General features: G+C 45.7%; 1 protein-coding gene across 2 annotated transcripts in view; it reads left to right on the top strand.

Moving 5' to 3' along the window:
* The window catches only part of LOC117509090 (serine/threonine-protein kinase OSR1-like), a 205,722-nt gene that overhangs the window by 148,102 nt on the left and 41,076 nt on the right, over nucleotides 1-16,544 (top strand). The window lies entirely within an intron of this gene.

Below are 16,544 nucleotides of genomic sequence, written 5' to 3'. Positions count from 1 at the left end.
GTGAATATGCACAACGAATACAACCAATCACAGAAATGGACAACAGTCAATTTACAAAAGTGTCGTGTGGGCAGGCTCGAAGATAGGAGACGCCTCTCCAAGGTAAGACCGGTACCACACGGCTTCCTCCGCCACAGGACCCCGGGTATACTGGAGCCGCCAAGTCCCGAACTCCCAGGTGGCCACTGCCTCCGCGTGTCGGACCTGGTACTGCTGGCGAGGAACAAAAACACAATTAAAGGTGGGCGCGTTTGCACCCAGTAATCCACACGGCAGGAAAGCTACCTCCACCTCTCGTTGGAAAAAAAGGTCTGTTATCACTCACAAAAGTCACAAAAGGTTACTGTCAAGCAGTCAGCTGAGAATATTACCTTCCAGGTAGAACGATATCTCGGCAATGAGGTGGAGATGCCGTCCTGCTGATATACCCCACTGATGATTGCCGTCAGCTGTCTCAGGTGATGGGTGACAGCTGTCACCGAGGCTGCTCCCGTGAGGCGGCGGCGCCCTCTGGTGCCTGGAGCCCGCACTCCAGGCAGGGCGCCCTCTGGTGGTGGTGGGCCAGCAGTACCTCCTCTTCAGCGGCCCACACAACAGGACTGCCCAAAAACAGTCAAACTACAACGCCCGTCCTTAGAAACTGGGCTAAGGGTGGGTCATAACACGCACGCGGGAAAACCCCGCAAATCTGCACGAATCCCAGTAACAATCCTTTGTGGGGATTTAACCCTTCATGCCCCAGCACTGATAGACACAGGGTCTGAAGGGAATCTGCTGGACAGCAGATGGGTAAAGGAAGTAGGGCTCCCTCTGGTGGCTCTGCCGGCACCATTGCAGGTGCGAGCACTAGATGGCACCCTGCTTCCATTAATCACACATCAGACACAACCAGTGACTTTGGTTGTGTCTGGGAATCACAGGGAGGAGATAGTGTTCCATGTAACACCTTCTACCTCCCGAGTGATTTTGGGCTTTCCATGGATGGTGAAGCACAATCCCCGGATTGATTGGCCGTCTGGGGTTGTGACGCAGTGGAGCGAAACCTGCCACCGGGAGTGCTTAGGATCCTCGGTTCCTCCCGGCACTACGGCTATTGAGGAGGTCAAAGTTCCCCCCAATCTATCGGCGGTGCCAAAGGAGTACCATGATCTTGCTGACGTTTTCAGCAAAGATCTGGCACTCACTCTTCCCCCGCACCGACCGTATGATTGTGCCATCGATTTGGTTCCGGGCGCTGAGTACCCGTCCAGTAGGTTGTACAACCTCTCACGTCCGGAACGCGAATCAATGGAGACCTACATCCGGGACTCCTTAGCTGCCGGGCTGATCCGGAACTCCACCTCCCCGATGGGTGCTGGTTTCTTTTTTGTGGGCAAGAAAGACGGCGGACTCCGTCCATGCATTGATTACAGAGGGCTGAACGAGATCACGGTTCGCAACCGATACCCGTTACCTCTGTTGGATTCAGTGTTCACGCCCCTGCATGGAGCCACAATTTTCACAAAATTGGATCTTAGACCGCGTACCACCTGGTTCGGGTCCGGAAGGGAGACGAATGGAAGACGGCATTCAACACCCCGTTAGGTCATTTTGAGTACCTGGTCATGCCGTTCGGCCTCACTAACGCCCCCGCGACGTTCCAAGCTTTGGTAAATGACGTCTTGCGGGACTTCCTGCATCGGTTCGTCTTCGTATATCTGGACGATATACTCATCTTTTCCCCGGACCCTGAGACCCATGTGCAGCATGTACGTCAGGTCCTACAGCGGTTGTTGGAGAACCGGCTGTTTGTGAAGGGCGAGAAGTGCGAGTTCCACCGCACTTCTTTGTCCTTCCTGGGGTTCATCATCTCCTCCAACTCCGTCGCCCCTGATCCGGCTAAGGTTGCGGCGGTGAGAGATTGGCCCCAACCAACAAGCCGCAGGAAACTACAGCAGTTCCTAGGCTTTGCAAATTTCTACAGGAGGTTCATTAAAGGTTACAGTCAGGTAGTTAGCCCCCTGACTGCCCTGACCTCCACCAAGGTCCCCTTCGCCTGGTCGGATCGGTGCGAAGCCGCGTTCCAGGAGTTGAAACGCCGGTTCTTGACTGCACCAGTTCTGGTGCAGCCTGATCCTGATCGCCAGTACATAGTAGAAGTGGACGCCTCTGACTCAGGGATAGGAGCCGTGCTGTCCCAGAGCGTGGAGGCTGATAAAGTCCTCCATCCTTGTGCCTTTTATTCCCGCAGGTTGACCCCAGCTGAATGGAACTATGACGTCGGCAATCGGGAACTTCTTACGGTGAAGGAGGCTCTTGAAGAGTGGAGACACCTGCTGGAGGGGGCATCGTTGCCCTTCACGGTTTTCACAGACCATCGGAACCTGGAGTACATCCGGACCGCCAAGCGGCTGAACCCCAGGCAAGCCCGCTGGTCTCTGTTCTTCGGGCGCTTTGACTTCCGGATCACGTATCGCCCCGGGACCAAGAACCAAAAACCAGATGCATTGTCCCGGGTGCACGAAGAAGAAGCCAAAGCGGGGCTGTCGAACCCCACCGAGACCATCATCCCCGAGTCCACTGTCGTGGCCACCCTCACCTGGGACGTGGAGAAGACCGTCCGGGAGGCCCTGACAAGGAGCCCGGACCCGGGGACTAGCCCCAAGAACAGACTGTACGTCCCACCAGAGGCAAGAGCTGCCGTATTGGACTTCTGTCACGGGTCCAAGCTCTCCTGTCATCCCGGAGTGCGTAGGACCGTGGCAGTAGTCCAGCAGCGCTTCTGGTGGGCGTCCCTGGAAACCGACGTCCGGGACTACGTCCAGGCCTGTACCATCTGCGCCAGGGGCAAGGCAGACCATCGGAGGACGACGGGACTCCTCCAGCCCCTGCCAGTGCCTCATTGCCCCTGGTCTCACATCGGCCTGGACTTCATCACGGGCCTCCCGCTGTCCCAGGGCAACACCGTTATTCTCACGATAGTGGACCGGTTCTCCAAGGCGGCCCACTTCGTGGCCCTCCCGAAGCTCCCGACAGCCCAGGAGACGGCAGACCTTCTGATCCACCACGTCATGCGGCTGCATGGGATACCATCGGACATTGTATCAGATCGTGGTCCCCAGTTCTCTTCGCAGGTGTGGAAGAGTTTCTGTAAGGAACTGGGGGCCACCGTGAGTCTCTCGTCCGGGTACCACCCCCAGACCAACGGCCAGGCAGAGCGGGCTAACCAGGAGTTGGAACAGGCCCTTCGCTGCGTCACCTCCGCACACCCGGCGGCCTGGAGTCACCATCTGGCCTGGATCGAGTATGCCCATAACAGCCAAGTCTCGTCTGCTACCGGCCTCTCCCCTTTTGAGGCATGTTTGGGGTTCCAGCCCCCATTGTTCCCGCTGGTGGAGGGAGAGGTCGGTGTGCCCTCGGTCCAGGCCCACCTCAGGAGGTGCCGCCGGGTGTGGCGGACCGCCCGCTCTGCCCTGTTAAAGGCCCGGACGAGGGCCAAGACCCATGCGGACCGCCGACGTTCCCCGGCCCCAACATACCAGCCCGGGCAGGAGGTGTGGCTGTCGACCAAGGACATCCCTTTGTGTGTCGACTCCCCAAAACTGAAGGACAGATTCATCGGACCCTTTCATATCCTCAAGATCATCAACCCGGCCGCAGTGAAGCTTCAACTCCCGGCTTCACTGCGGATTCACCCTGTCTTTCATGTTTCCCGTCTCAAACCACACCACACCTCGCCCCTCTGTACTCCGGGACCTACGCCGCCTCCTGCCCGGCTCATTGACGGGGAGCCTGCCTGGACAGTCCGCAGGCTCCTGGACGTCCGTCGTAAGGGCCGGGGTTTCCAATATCTGGTGGACTGGGAGGGGTATGGACCTGAAGAACGCTCCTGGGTGAAGAGGAGCTTCATCCTGGACCCGGCCCTCCTGGCTAAATTCTACTCAAGACATCCGGACAAGCCTGGTCGGACATCAGGAGGCACCCGTTGAGGGGGGGGTCCTGTTGTGTGGGACGCTGAAGAGGAGGTACTGCTGGCCCACCACCACCAGAGGGCGCCCTGCTTGGAGTGCATGCTCCAAGCACGAGAGTGCGCCAGACCCAGAAGAAGTGACAGCTGTCACTCATCCTCTGCACCAGCTGTCACTCGTTATCATCACTACCATAAAAGCCGGACTGCAACTCCACCTCCCCGCCGAGAAATCGACTACCAGAACCAAGGTAATTTCTCTGCTGACTAATACTTTGTCTAACATTGTTCTGTGTGCAGTCGCATTCCTGTGAAGACCCAGAAGAGGGACAAACAGGAGCTGCACGAGTGTGTGTGATTTGGAGGTGGAGGTGCTCCCTCCTAACGGTATCTGGACTATAGATTACCGAGTGTGCGGACTCACACTCACACATCATATTTCTGCTTTCTGCCAGCAGTACCAGGGTCAACAGTCGAAGACAGAGGCCACCTGGGGACTCGGGACTTGGCGGCTCCGGTGTTCTTCAGACCGTTGGTGGTGGAAGCCGTGTGGGACGCGGCTTCTCTCTCGTCGGGCGTCTTCTATCTTCAAGCCTGCCCACACTTCACCTGGTGTTTATTGACTGTGGCAATTAAGACACGTTTCGTTGTGTAATATCACAACATTAAATTGTTACCTTTTGGCTTACTCATTGTCCGTTCATTTGCGCCCCCTGTTGTGGGTCCGTGCTACGACACCTTCCCAACATATTCAGTGCTACAAGTATAGTTTTAGACTGTTTAGTTGGCAGTTCAATAATTGTTGTGTCTCCAAGTAAACATAAATTAGGAAATAAGGGAATTCTATATCCCAAGATAGAGGATAATTTTTCAGTGACTTTTGACCAAAAACACTGGACAGGTGAGCAGAGCCAAAGAGCATGATAATAGGTATCAGTGGTGTTTAGCTCACACTGTGAACAAACATCAGAGTCTGAGAAGCCCATTTTATACATCTTATATTGTGTAATGTTTGTTCTATGAAGAACTTTGTATTGGATGAGTTGTAAGTTGGTGTTTTTGTCATTGAAAATGTGTTTTTACAGATTTGTGTCCAGTGGTCAGGGACAGAGTTGAGGAGGAAGTCCACCCCCCATTTTAAGCTGGGTAAATGTAAGACAGTGTCCACGCCTGATATTAACTTATATACCTTAGACAAGGTTTTCTTTATTGGGAGGAGGTTCTTGATGTCTGTCCCTAATGTGGGTGGTTCTGGTGGGCACTGATGAGTCTGAATTTTTGACATCACAGCATGCTTTACTTGATGGTAATAAATGAAATTTCCTCCTATAATTCCAAACCTCTGCATCAAGTTGTTAAATGGTATAAACCTTTTATTTTGAAAGAGGTGATGAAGGTGTGTGATTCCTTTCTGTTCCCATGTGCTGACATGAAGAGTTGCTTGATTGATCTTAAAGTCTGGGTTCTGCCAAATAGGAGCCTCTACAGATTTCCATTAGTGAGTTTGTAATTTCTAAGGTTTTCCACCAGGCAGTCAGAGTGGAAGAAATCAACGGATTTTTAAAACATTTATGGTGCTTAATGGAAGCAGTAATAAAGGGTAAATTGGCCAGGTGGTTAATGCACTTGGTTTCAGTGCAGAAGGTTCATGTCACACATTGGACCGGGAGTGACATGTTTAGCCGCATGTTCTCCTTGAATTGCTGGCTGTCTGAGTGGTATCCAAAAAATGAGGTGGGCTTCATAGATAATTGGCAAAGCTTCTGGGGAAAACCTGGTCTTGTTAGGAGAGATGGCATCCATCCCACTTTGGATGGAGCAGCTCTCATTTCTAGAACTCTGGCCAATTTTCTTAAATCCTCCAAACCGTGACTATCCAGGGTTGGGGCCAGGAAGCAGAGTTGTAGTCTTACACACCTCTCTGCAGCTTCTCTCCCCCTGCCATCCCCTCATTACCCCATCCCCGTAGAGACGGTGCCTGCTCCCAGACCACCAATAACCAGCAAAAATCTATTTAAGCATAAAAATTCAAAAAGAAAAAATAATATAGCACCTTCAATTGCACCACAGACTAAAACAGTTAAATGTGGTCTATTAAACATTAGGTCTCTCTCTTCTAAGTCCCTGTTAGTAAATGATATAATAATTGATCAACATATTGATTTATTCTGCCTTACAGAAACCTGGTTACAGCAGGATGAATATGTTAGTTTAAATGAGTCAACACCCCCGAGTCACACTAACTGCCAGAATGCTCGTAGCATGGGCCGAGGCGGAGGATTAGCAGCAATCTTCCATTCCAGCTTATTAATTAATCAAAAACCCAGACAGAGCTTTAATTCATTTGAAAGCTTGACTCTTAGTCTTGTCCATCCAAATTGGAAGTCCCAAAAAACAGTTTTATTTGTTATTATCTATCGTCCACCTGGTCGTTACTGTGAGTTTCTCTGTGAATTTTCAGACCTTTTGTCTGACTTAGTGCTTAGCTCAGATAAGATAATTATAGTGGGCGATTTTAACATCCACACAGATGCTGAGAATGACAGCCTCAACACTGCATTTAATCTATTATTAGACTCAATTGGCTTTGCTCAAAATGTAAATGAGTCCACCCACCACTTTAATCATATCTTAGATCTTGTTCTGACTTAAGGTATGGAAATTGAAGACTTAACAGTATTCCCTGAAAACTCCCTTCTGTCTGATCATTTCTTAATAACATTTACATTTACTCTGATGGACTACCCAGCAGTGGGGAATAAGTTTCATTACACTAGAAGTCTTTCAGAAAGCACTGTAACTAGGGTTAAGGATATGATTCCTTCTTTATGTTCTCTAATGCCATATACCAACACAGTGCAGAGTAGCTACCTAAACTCTGTAAGTGAGATAGAGTATCTCGTCAATAGTTTTACATCCTCATTGAAGACAACTTTGGATGCTGTAGCTCCTCTGAAAAAGAGAGCTTTGAATCAGAAGTGCCTGACTCCGTGGTATAACTCACAATCTCGCAGCTTAATGCAGATAACCCGTAAGTTGGAGAGGAAATGGCGTCTCACTAATTTAGAAGATCTTTACTTAGCCTGGAAAAAGAGTCTGTTGCTCTATAAAAAAGCCCTCTGTAAAGCTAGGACATCTTACTACTCATCACTAATTGAAGAAAATAAGAACAACCCCAGGTTTCTTTTCAGCACTGTAGCCAGGCTGACAAAGAGTCAGAGCTCTATTGAGCCGAGTATTCGTTTAACTTTAACTAGTAATGACTTCATGACTTTCTTTGCTAATAAAATTTTAACTATTAGAGAAAAAATTACTCATAACCATCCCAAAGACGTATCGTTATCTTTGGCTGCTTTCACTCTTTCTCTCAGATTGTTCTGTCTGAGTTATTTTCATTAGTTACCTCATCCAAACCATCAACATGTCTATTAGACCCCATTCCTACCAGGCTGCTCAAGGAAGCCCTACCATTATTTAATGCTTCGATCTTAAATATGATCAATCTATCTTTATTAGTTGGCTATGTACCACAGGCTTTTAAGGTGGCAGTAATTAAACCATTACTTAAAAAGCCATCACTTGACCCAGCTATCTTAGCTAATTATAGGCCAATCTCCAACCTTCCTTTTCTCTCAAAAATTCTTGAAAGGGTAGTTGTAAAACAGCTAACTGATCGTCTGCAGAGGAATGGTCTATTTGAAGAGTTTGTCAGGTTTTAGAATTCATCATAGTACAGAAACAGCATTAGTGAAGGTTACAAATGATCATCTTATGGCCTCAGACAGTGGACTCATCTCTGTGCTTGTTCTGTTAGACCTCAGTGCTGCTTTTGATACTGTTGACCATAAAATTTTATTACAGAGATTAGAGCATGTCATAGGTATTAAAGGCACTGCGCTGCGGTGGTTTGAATCATATTTATCTAATAGATTACAATTTGTTCATGTAAATGGGGAATCTTCTTCACAGACTAAGGTTAATTATGGAGTTCCACAAGGTTCTGTGCTCGGACCAATTTTATTCACTTTATACATGCTTCCCTTAGGCAGTATTATTAGACGGCATTGCTTAAATTTTCATTGTTACGCAGATGATACCCAGCTTTATCTATCCATGAAGCCAGAGGACACACACCAATTAGCTAAACTGCAGGATTGTCTTACAGACATAAAGACATGGATGACCTCTAATTCCCTGCTTTTAAACTCAGGTAAAACTGAAGTTATTGTACTTGGCCCCACAAATCTTAGAAACATGGTGTCTAACCAGATTCTTACTCTGGATGGCATTACCCTGACCTCTAGTAATACTGTGAGAAATCTTGGAGTCATTTTTGATCAGGATATGTCATTCAAAGCACATATTAAACAAATATGTAGGACTGCTTTTTTGCATTTACGCAATATCTCTAAAATTAGAAAGGTCTTGTCTCAGAGTGATGCTGAAAAACTAATTCATGCATTTATTTCCTCTAGGCTGGACTATTGTAATTCATTATTATCAGGTTGTCCTAAAAGTTCCCTGAAAAGCCTTCAGTTAATTCAAAATGCTGCAGCTAGAGTACTAACGGGGACTAGAAGGAGAGAGCATATCTCACCCATATTGGCCTCTCTTCATTGGCTTCCTGTTAATTCTAGAATTGAATTTAAAATTATTCTTCTTACTTATAAGGTTTTGAATAATCAGGTCCCATCTTATCTTAGGGACCGCATAGTACCATATCACCCCAATAGAGCGCTTCGCTCTCAGACTGCAGGCTTACTTGTAGTTCCTAGGGTTTGTAAGAGTAGAATGGGAGGCAGAGCCTTCAGCTTTCAGGCTCCTCTCCGGTGGAACCAGCTCCCAATTCAGATCAGGGAGACAGACACCCTCTCTACTTTTAAGATTAGGCTTAAAACTTTCCTTTTTGCTAAAACTTGTCATTAGGGCTGGATCAGGTGACCCTGAACCATCCCTTAGTTATGCTGCTATAGACTTAGACTGCTGGGGGGTTCCCATGATGCACTGAGTGTTTCTTTCTCTTTTTGCTCTGTATGCACCACTCTGCATTTAATCATTAGTGATTGATCTCTGTTCCCCTCCACAGCATGTCTTTTTCCTGGTTCTCTCCCTCAGCCCCAACCAGTCCCAGCAGAAGACTGCCCCTCCCTGAGCCTGGTTCTGCTGGAGGTTTCTTCCTGTTAAAAGGGAGTTTTTCCTTCCCACTGTCGCCAAGTGCTTGCTCACAGGGGGTCGTTTTGACCGTTGGGATTTTTACATAATTATTGTATGGCCTTGCCTTACAATATAAAGTGCCTTGGGGCAGCTGTTTGTTGTGATTTGGCGCTATATAAATAAAACTGATTGATTGATTGATTGAAGGTTCTGGGTTCAAATTCCATCCCTGCCACATTTCTCCATGTAATGTGGAGTTGCGTCAAGAAGGGCATCTGGCGTAAAACTTGTGCCAATTCAACATGCAGATCCACCTTGGATTTGCTGTGGCAACCCCGAGTGCAAACAAGGGAGCAGCCGAAGAGTCTTAGTAGTAATAAAGGGTAAATCTGAGAGTTTGATGTTGTTACATTCTAACTGTTCTAATTCAATCCAGGAGCTGTGGACTGCTTCGGGATGAATCCATTTGATCAAGTATTGTATCTGGTTAGCCAGATAATAATGTAGTAGAGTAAATTTGGTGCTTCCAGACCCCCTTGAGATTTATTTTTCTGAAGAGTAGCGAGACTAATTTTAGCTTTTTTTATTTTTCCAGTAAAACTTTGAAATGGCCAAATCTAAAGTCTGAAACCATTTGACTGTGGGCTTGAATGGAATCATTGAAAAAAGGTAGTTAATTTGTGGTAATACTTTCATTTTGATAGTTGCTATCCGTCTTAATACGGAGATGGGGAGGTTGTTCCATCGTTTCAAATCATTACAGATTTTGTCAGTGAGTAGGGCCAAGGTTTTTACACTCAACAAAAATATAAATGCAACACTTTTGGTTTTGCTCCCATTTTGTATGAAATGAACTCAAAGATCTAAAACTTTTTCCACATACACAATATCACCATTTCCCTGAAATATTGTTCACAAACCAGTCTAAATCTGTGATAGTGAGCACTTCTCCTTTGCTGAGATAATCCATCCCACCTCACAGGTGTGCCATATCAAGATGCTGATTAGACACCATGATTAGTGCATAGGTGTGCCTTAGACTGTCCACAATAAAAGGCCACTCTGAAAGGTGCAGTTTTGTTTTATTGGGGGGGGATACCAGTCAGTATCTGATGCAGTGCAACACATCTCCTTTGCATAGAGTTGATCAGGTTGTCAATTGTGGCCTGTGGAATGTTGGTCCACTCCTCTTCAATGGCTATGCGAAGTTGCTGGATATTGGCAGGAACTGGTACACGCTGTCGTATACGCCGGTCCAGAGCATCCCAAACATGCTCAATGGGTGACATGTCCGGTGAGTATGCCGGTCATGCAAGAACTGGGACATTTTCAGCTTCCAAGAATTGTGTACAGATCCTTGCAACATGGGGCCGTGCATTATCCTGCTGCAACATGAGGTGATGTTCTTGGATGTATGGTACAACAATGGGCCTCAGGATCTCGTCACGGTATCTCTGTGCATTCAAAATGCCATCAATAAAATGCACCTGTGTTCTTCGTCCATAACAGACGCCTGCCCATACCATAACCCCACCGCCACCATGGGCCACTCGATCCACAACATTGACATCAGAAAACCGCTCACCTACACGACGCCACACACGCTGTCTGCCATCTGCCCTGGACAGTGTGAAACGGGATTCATCCGTGAAGATAACACCTCTCCAACGTGCCAAACGGCAGAGAATGTGAGCATTTGCCCACTCAAGTCGGTTACGACGACGAACTGGGATCAGGTCGAGACCCCAATGAGGACGACGAGCATGCAGATGAGCTTCCCTGAGACGGTTTCTGACAGTTTGTGCAGAAATTCTTTGGTTATGCAAACCGATTGTTTCAGCACCTCTCCGAGTGGCTGGTCTCAGACGATCTTGGAGGTGAACATGCTGGATGTGGAGGTCGTGGGCTGGTGTGGTTACACGTGGTCTGCAGTTGTGAGGCTGGTTGGATGTACTGCCAAATTCTCTGAAATGCCTTTGGAGACGGCTTATGGTAGAGAAATTAACATTCAATACACGAGCAACAGATCTGATTGACATTCCTGCTGTCAGCATGCCAATTGCATGCTCCCTCAAATCTTGCAACATCTGTGGCACTGTGCTGTGTGATAAAACTGCACCTTTCAGAGTGGCCTTTTATTGTGGGCAGTCTAAGGCACACCTTTGCATTAATCATGGTGTCTAATCAGCATCTTGATATGGCACACCTGTGAGGTGGGATTGATTATCTCAGCAAAGGAGAAGTGCTCACTATCACAGATTTAGACTGGTTTGTGAACAATATTTGAGGGACATGGTGATATTGTGTATGTGGAAAAAGTTTTAGATCTTTGAGTTCATCTCATACAAAATGGGAGCAAAACCAAAAGTGTTGCGTTTATATTTTTGTTGAGTGTAATTTAGAAGAGATGTTTATGCCAAGGTACTTAATATTGCCAGTGGGAAAGGTATTGTGCAGTTCTTCAATCAATCAACATTTATTTATAAAGCGCTTTACAGCACCGACTGGTGTCCAAAGTGCTTAACATTAAAAACACAAATTTACAAAAATAAAACACATAAAATAAAATTTAAAACAACACATAAAATGTACATAAAAATAACAGAACATGTCACCTCCCCACTAAGTGTTAAAAGCCAGTTTAAATAAATAAGTCTTTAACTTAGATTTAAAAAGTGCTAGGTCAGGAATATTACGTAACTCAAGAGGTAGCTCATTCCACAGTCTGGGGCCAGCTACCACGAAAGCATGATCACCCCAGCGTTTATATCTTGACCTTGGAACATCTTGGAACGGTTCTTGAGGTGAAGGGTTTCATGCATCCTCGGTTAAAGGAAGTATCATCGATTTTGACCACTTAATAGAGTAATCTGATAGTTGCGAGAAAGTAGTGATCAGATTAAATACTTTTTGTAATGATTTTGAGGGTTCTTGGAGATATAGTATGATATCATTAGCATATAAATTGATTTTGTGGTCAGACATTGAAGAGTTGATACCTTTGATGTTGACGTTCTGACGTATTGCTTAAGGCCATACCACTTTGAATACGCCCGATCTCGTCTGATCTCGGAACACCTCTAATTTGGAGCTATGCCATTTCCGTTCCAAACCTCTAGCCTTCTGCCTAAGGTCACGCAAGTAACCACTGAACCAAGGTGACCGTGCCTTGGGAGGGCATGGCCTTAAAAGAGGAGGTGAAATCTCATCAAGTGTAGTTTTAAGTGCTGAATTTAAGCTGTCCACAAAGCTGTCTACTGATTTAGCATTGTCCAAACTTGAAGTAAAAATATCAGGTATTTTGGCCTCGAGTTCAGTCATTTAGTTGAGTGTTTAATATGACGCCGCAGTAGTAGACAGCATTGTTGCTCTACTAAACGTGGCAGGGTAAATGAGTGGTCTGAGCAAGATATCGATATTCGTGACAGCAAACCTACGTGCAAGAACTAAATCCAGGGTATTTCCACTAATGTGCATTGGGTCCTGAATGCATTGCTAGAATCCCAGTGCATCCACAATTTCCATTAATGACTTGCTAAGGGGGTCAGAGGGCTTAATTATATGAATGTTAAAGTCACCAATAATCAAGATGTTATCTGCACTAGTTGACAAACTAGAGATGAACGCATCAAATTCAACTAAGAAATCAGAATATGGGTCAGGGGGCCTACAAACAGTGACAAAATAACATAGCTGAGCTCCAGTTTTATGACCCTGACAGTACTTAGCATCATGGGTATAGCGGAGAGTCAGATACTCCAACAAATTAGATTTGTGACCCCCAACAGGCCTCATTCAAAGGAAAGAGAGTTGTGGGTTTGAGCCAGGTTTAACATAAGCCAATCATATCTAAATGATGATCCATAATTAGATCATTAATCCAAAAAATTTTCCAGGACAGTGATCTGATGTTAATGAGACCCAGGGTAAGGACCTCAGTCGGGATGACAGTCTGACTGTTCGAAACCCGGCAGTTGACAACCGACAGTCCTCAGAGCTGACCAGTGGCACCATGTAGGCTTTGACTGGATGTACAAGGCGCTAGGGCAGGACAGATCCTGCCAGAATTCTATGCACAGCTTGTCCAGATGCCACACAGCAAGCCAAACAGAGCTTCAGCTTCACCAGCTGGCCACTTAGTCTCCCACATCGACGAGCCCAGCACAGAAAAGCTGGAACTTCCAATAAAAATGGGGGCAGAAACCCGCTGATAACCGCACCGCACCCTGGATTAAAAACAATAAAATAACAAACAGACTGGAGAGCAGCAGACAAGCAGCCAGACACAACAGCGCCATCTTGGCACTCTCTCCATTTTCACAATACTCGAAATGAGAAACATAACGTTAAACTGCCCTTTTTTTTTCTTTTTTTTTTGCTGTGTAGATTGTGACTCATAAAGTGACTCCCAAGATGCTTTGTCAGCATGCAGGATTTCACTGGGATATAAACCACTTTAATTGTTCACAGCTTTATTACCGCCATTAAGATAAAGTAATATGAATGTATGTAGCATAAAACTGAGCCTACAAATGCAAAAATAAACTAATATCCTGTTGAAGATTTCGTTATATGGTGAACGGACTGCATTTATGCATTTCTGTCATGCTCAAAGCATTTTACAGTGATAGCTAACCTTTACTGATTCTCACACACACTATTTTGTGCATTTGAAAGACACAATCCTCAGTGCGCACTCTCAGTAAATCAGAGTGCTACTATGGTGTTACCTTATTTTAGCCACCGTTTAGGGTTATTCCTTTACAGCAAAATGTAGCATCTGTGTAGTTTGTTTAACTACACATGTATAATAAAACAAATGGTGACTGGTTTATAACACAATTATGACAGAGTTTGAGGGGAGTGTGATGAACTGCAGCAGCAGCCAGTTTTTATTTTTTTTTTTCTTTGTTCACATGTGCACGCGTGAACGGGACAGGAGGTCTTCAAACTGAATTTTTGAGTCCTGGAGAGGCGGCAGTACCACTGAAAGCGGCCATCATCCATATGCAGCTCCTGCAGCAAATGATGAATTTGGGTCATTGTGTGGCGTCCGGTGTGAACGCGGCTCAAGCAGAGCGACACACCAGGCGATGGTGGCACATCCATCGCCAGGCGAGGGAGGTGAATTTCAATTTCAATTTTCAATTTCAATTTTTTTTCATTTATATAGCGCCAAATCACAACAGATTTGCCAAAAAGCGCTTCACACAGGTAAGGTCTAACCTTACCAACGCCCAGAGCAATAGTGGTAAGGAAAAACTCCCTCTGAGGAAGAAACCTCAAGCAGACCAGACTCAAAGGGGTGACCCTCTGCTTGGGCCATGCTACAAACATAAATTACAGAACAATTCACAGAACAATTCACGGACGAATATACAAGAAATGCTATTGGCGCACAGGACAGGAGGATCGCCAACACAAATACAACTCCCATCTCTGGATGGAGCTGCACCTTAAACAGAGAGAAAAAACAGAATCAGGCATCAGAAAGACAAAAAAAAAAATACTGTATAATTTACCAGCATTAAACAACAAGAAAAACAGAGAAATACTAAGGTGATTGCCGGCCACTAGCCTAAACTTCACTGAAAGACCCAGAATTTAGGTAAAGTTGAGGCCGCGGCCCGCTCCAATTACTAATAAAATGAATTAAAAGAGTAAAAAGCGTAAAACAAAACTACCAGTATGCTAGCCATATGAAAGGGAAAATAAGTGCGTCTTAAGTCTGGACTTGAAAGTCTCCACAGAATCTGACTGTTTTATTGACGCAGGGAGATCATTCCATAGAACAGGAGCACGATAAGAGAAAGCTCTGTGACCCGCAGACTTTTTATTCACCTTAGGGACACAAAGTAGTCCTGCACCCTGAGAACATAAAGCCCGGGCCGGTACGTAAAGTTTAATTAGGTCAGCTAGGTAGGGAGGTGCCAGTCCATGAATAATTTTATAGGTTAGTAGCAGAACCTTAAAATCTGATCTCACTGGGACAGGAAGCCAGTGAAGAGATGCCAAAATGAGCGTAATGTGGTTGAACTTTCTGCTTCGTGTCAAAAGTGTGGCTGCAGCATTTTGAACCAATTGGAGACCCTTAATGCTAGACTGCGGTAAACCAGAAAATAGAACATTGCAGTAGTCCAATCTAGAAGAGATAAATGCATGGATCAGGGTCTCAGCATCAGCCATAGACAGGATGGGAGGAATCTTCGTTATATTTCGCAGGTGGAAGAAAGCAGTCCTAGTAATATTTCTAATGTGGAGGCCAAAGGACAACGAAGGATCAAAAATTAACCCAAGGTTCCTCACTTTGTTAATGTGATGTATGACACACGAACCGAGGCTGAGTGTTAACTGGTCAGATTGATGCCGATGTCTCACTGGACCAAGAACCATCATTTCAGTCTTGTCAGAGTTTAAAAGTAGGAAGTTTCTAGACATCCAACTTCTCACTGCTGCAAGGCAATCTTCTAAGGATTTTATGTGAACGAGATTACCAGCAGTTATCGGCATGTATAACTGAGTATCATCTGCATAGCAGTGAAAGGTAATCCCAAAACGCCGCAATCTGTGCCCAAGGGGTGCTATATAAAGGGAGAAAAGCAGGGGGCCTAAGACAGACCCCTGTGGAACCCCAAATTTCATGTCACTAAGATTAGAGGTAGTGTTATTGTACAAAACACAGTGAGAACGACTGGTCAAGTATGACGTCAGCCATGCAAGGGCACTCCCAGTAATCCCAAAATGATTTTCCAGCCTATCAAGTAGAATATGATGATCCACTGTATCAAATGCAGCACTGAAATCTAACAGCAACAGAAGCGTAGTGATGTCCGAATCCATTGTAAGCAGAAGATCATTCACCACTTTAGTGAGAGCCATCTCTGTGGAATGATATTTTCTAAAAGCAGACTACAGTGGCTCAAAGAGATTATTCTCAGTAAGATAGTCTACGAGCTGCCGTGACACAACCTTTTCCAGAATTTTAGAGATAAATGATTTGCTATCGGCCGATAGTTTGTCAATACACTAGGGTCAAGATTAGGTTTCTTAAGTAATGGTTTAATCACTGCAGATTTGAAACATTTAGGAACAGATCCAGAAGTTAAAGAAAGATTAATAATTTCCAGCACAGTCGGCCCAAGAGTGGGCTACAGGTCCTTAAACAGTTTTGTTGATATAGGATCAAATAAACAGGTTGTCCTTTTTGTTGACATTATGAGTTTTTTCAGCATGCCTAGTGAGATACTGTCAAATTCTGTAAATTTAGGTAATACCTCAGGGGTGTAGTGGCTGGATTAAGGCATGCCAGGATATGTTTAACCTGATGTCATCTATTTTCTTCCCAAAGTAATCCAGGAAGTCTTGTGCTGTAAAAGGAGAGCGAACTACAGGTGGCTGTCCATGCAAAAGTGTTGCCACCGTGTCGAACAAGAACTTTGAGTTA

The sequence above is a fragment of the Thalassophryne amazonica genome, chromosome 1 (assembly GCF_902500255.1).
Source record: "Thalassophryne amazonica chromosome 1, fThaAma1.1, whole genome shotgun sequence".
Classification (NCBI taxonomy): domain Eukaryota; kingdom Metazoa; phylum Chordata; class Actinopteri; order Batrachoidiformes; family Batrachoididae; genus Thalassophryne; species Thalassophryne amazonica.
Note: the sequence above shows the minus strand (reverse complement) of the source record. Positions and strands in the feature narration are given on the sequence as shown.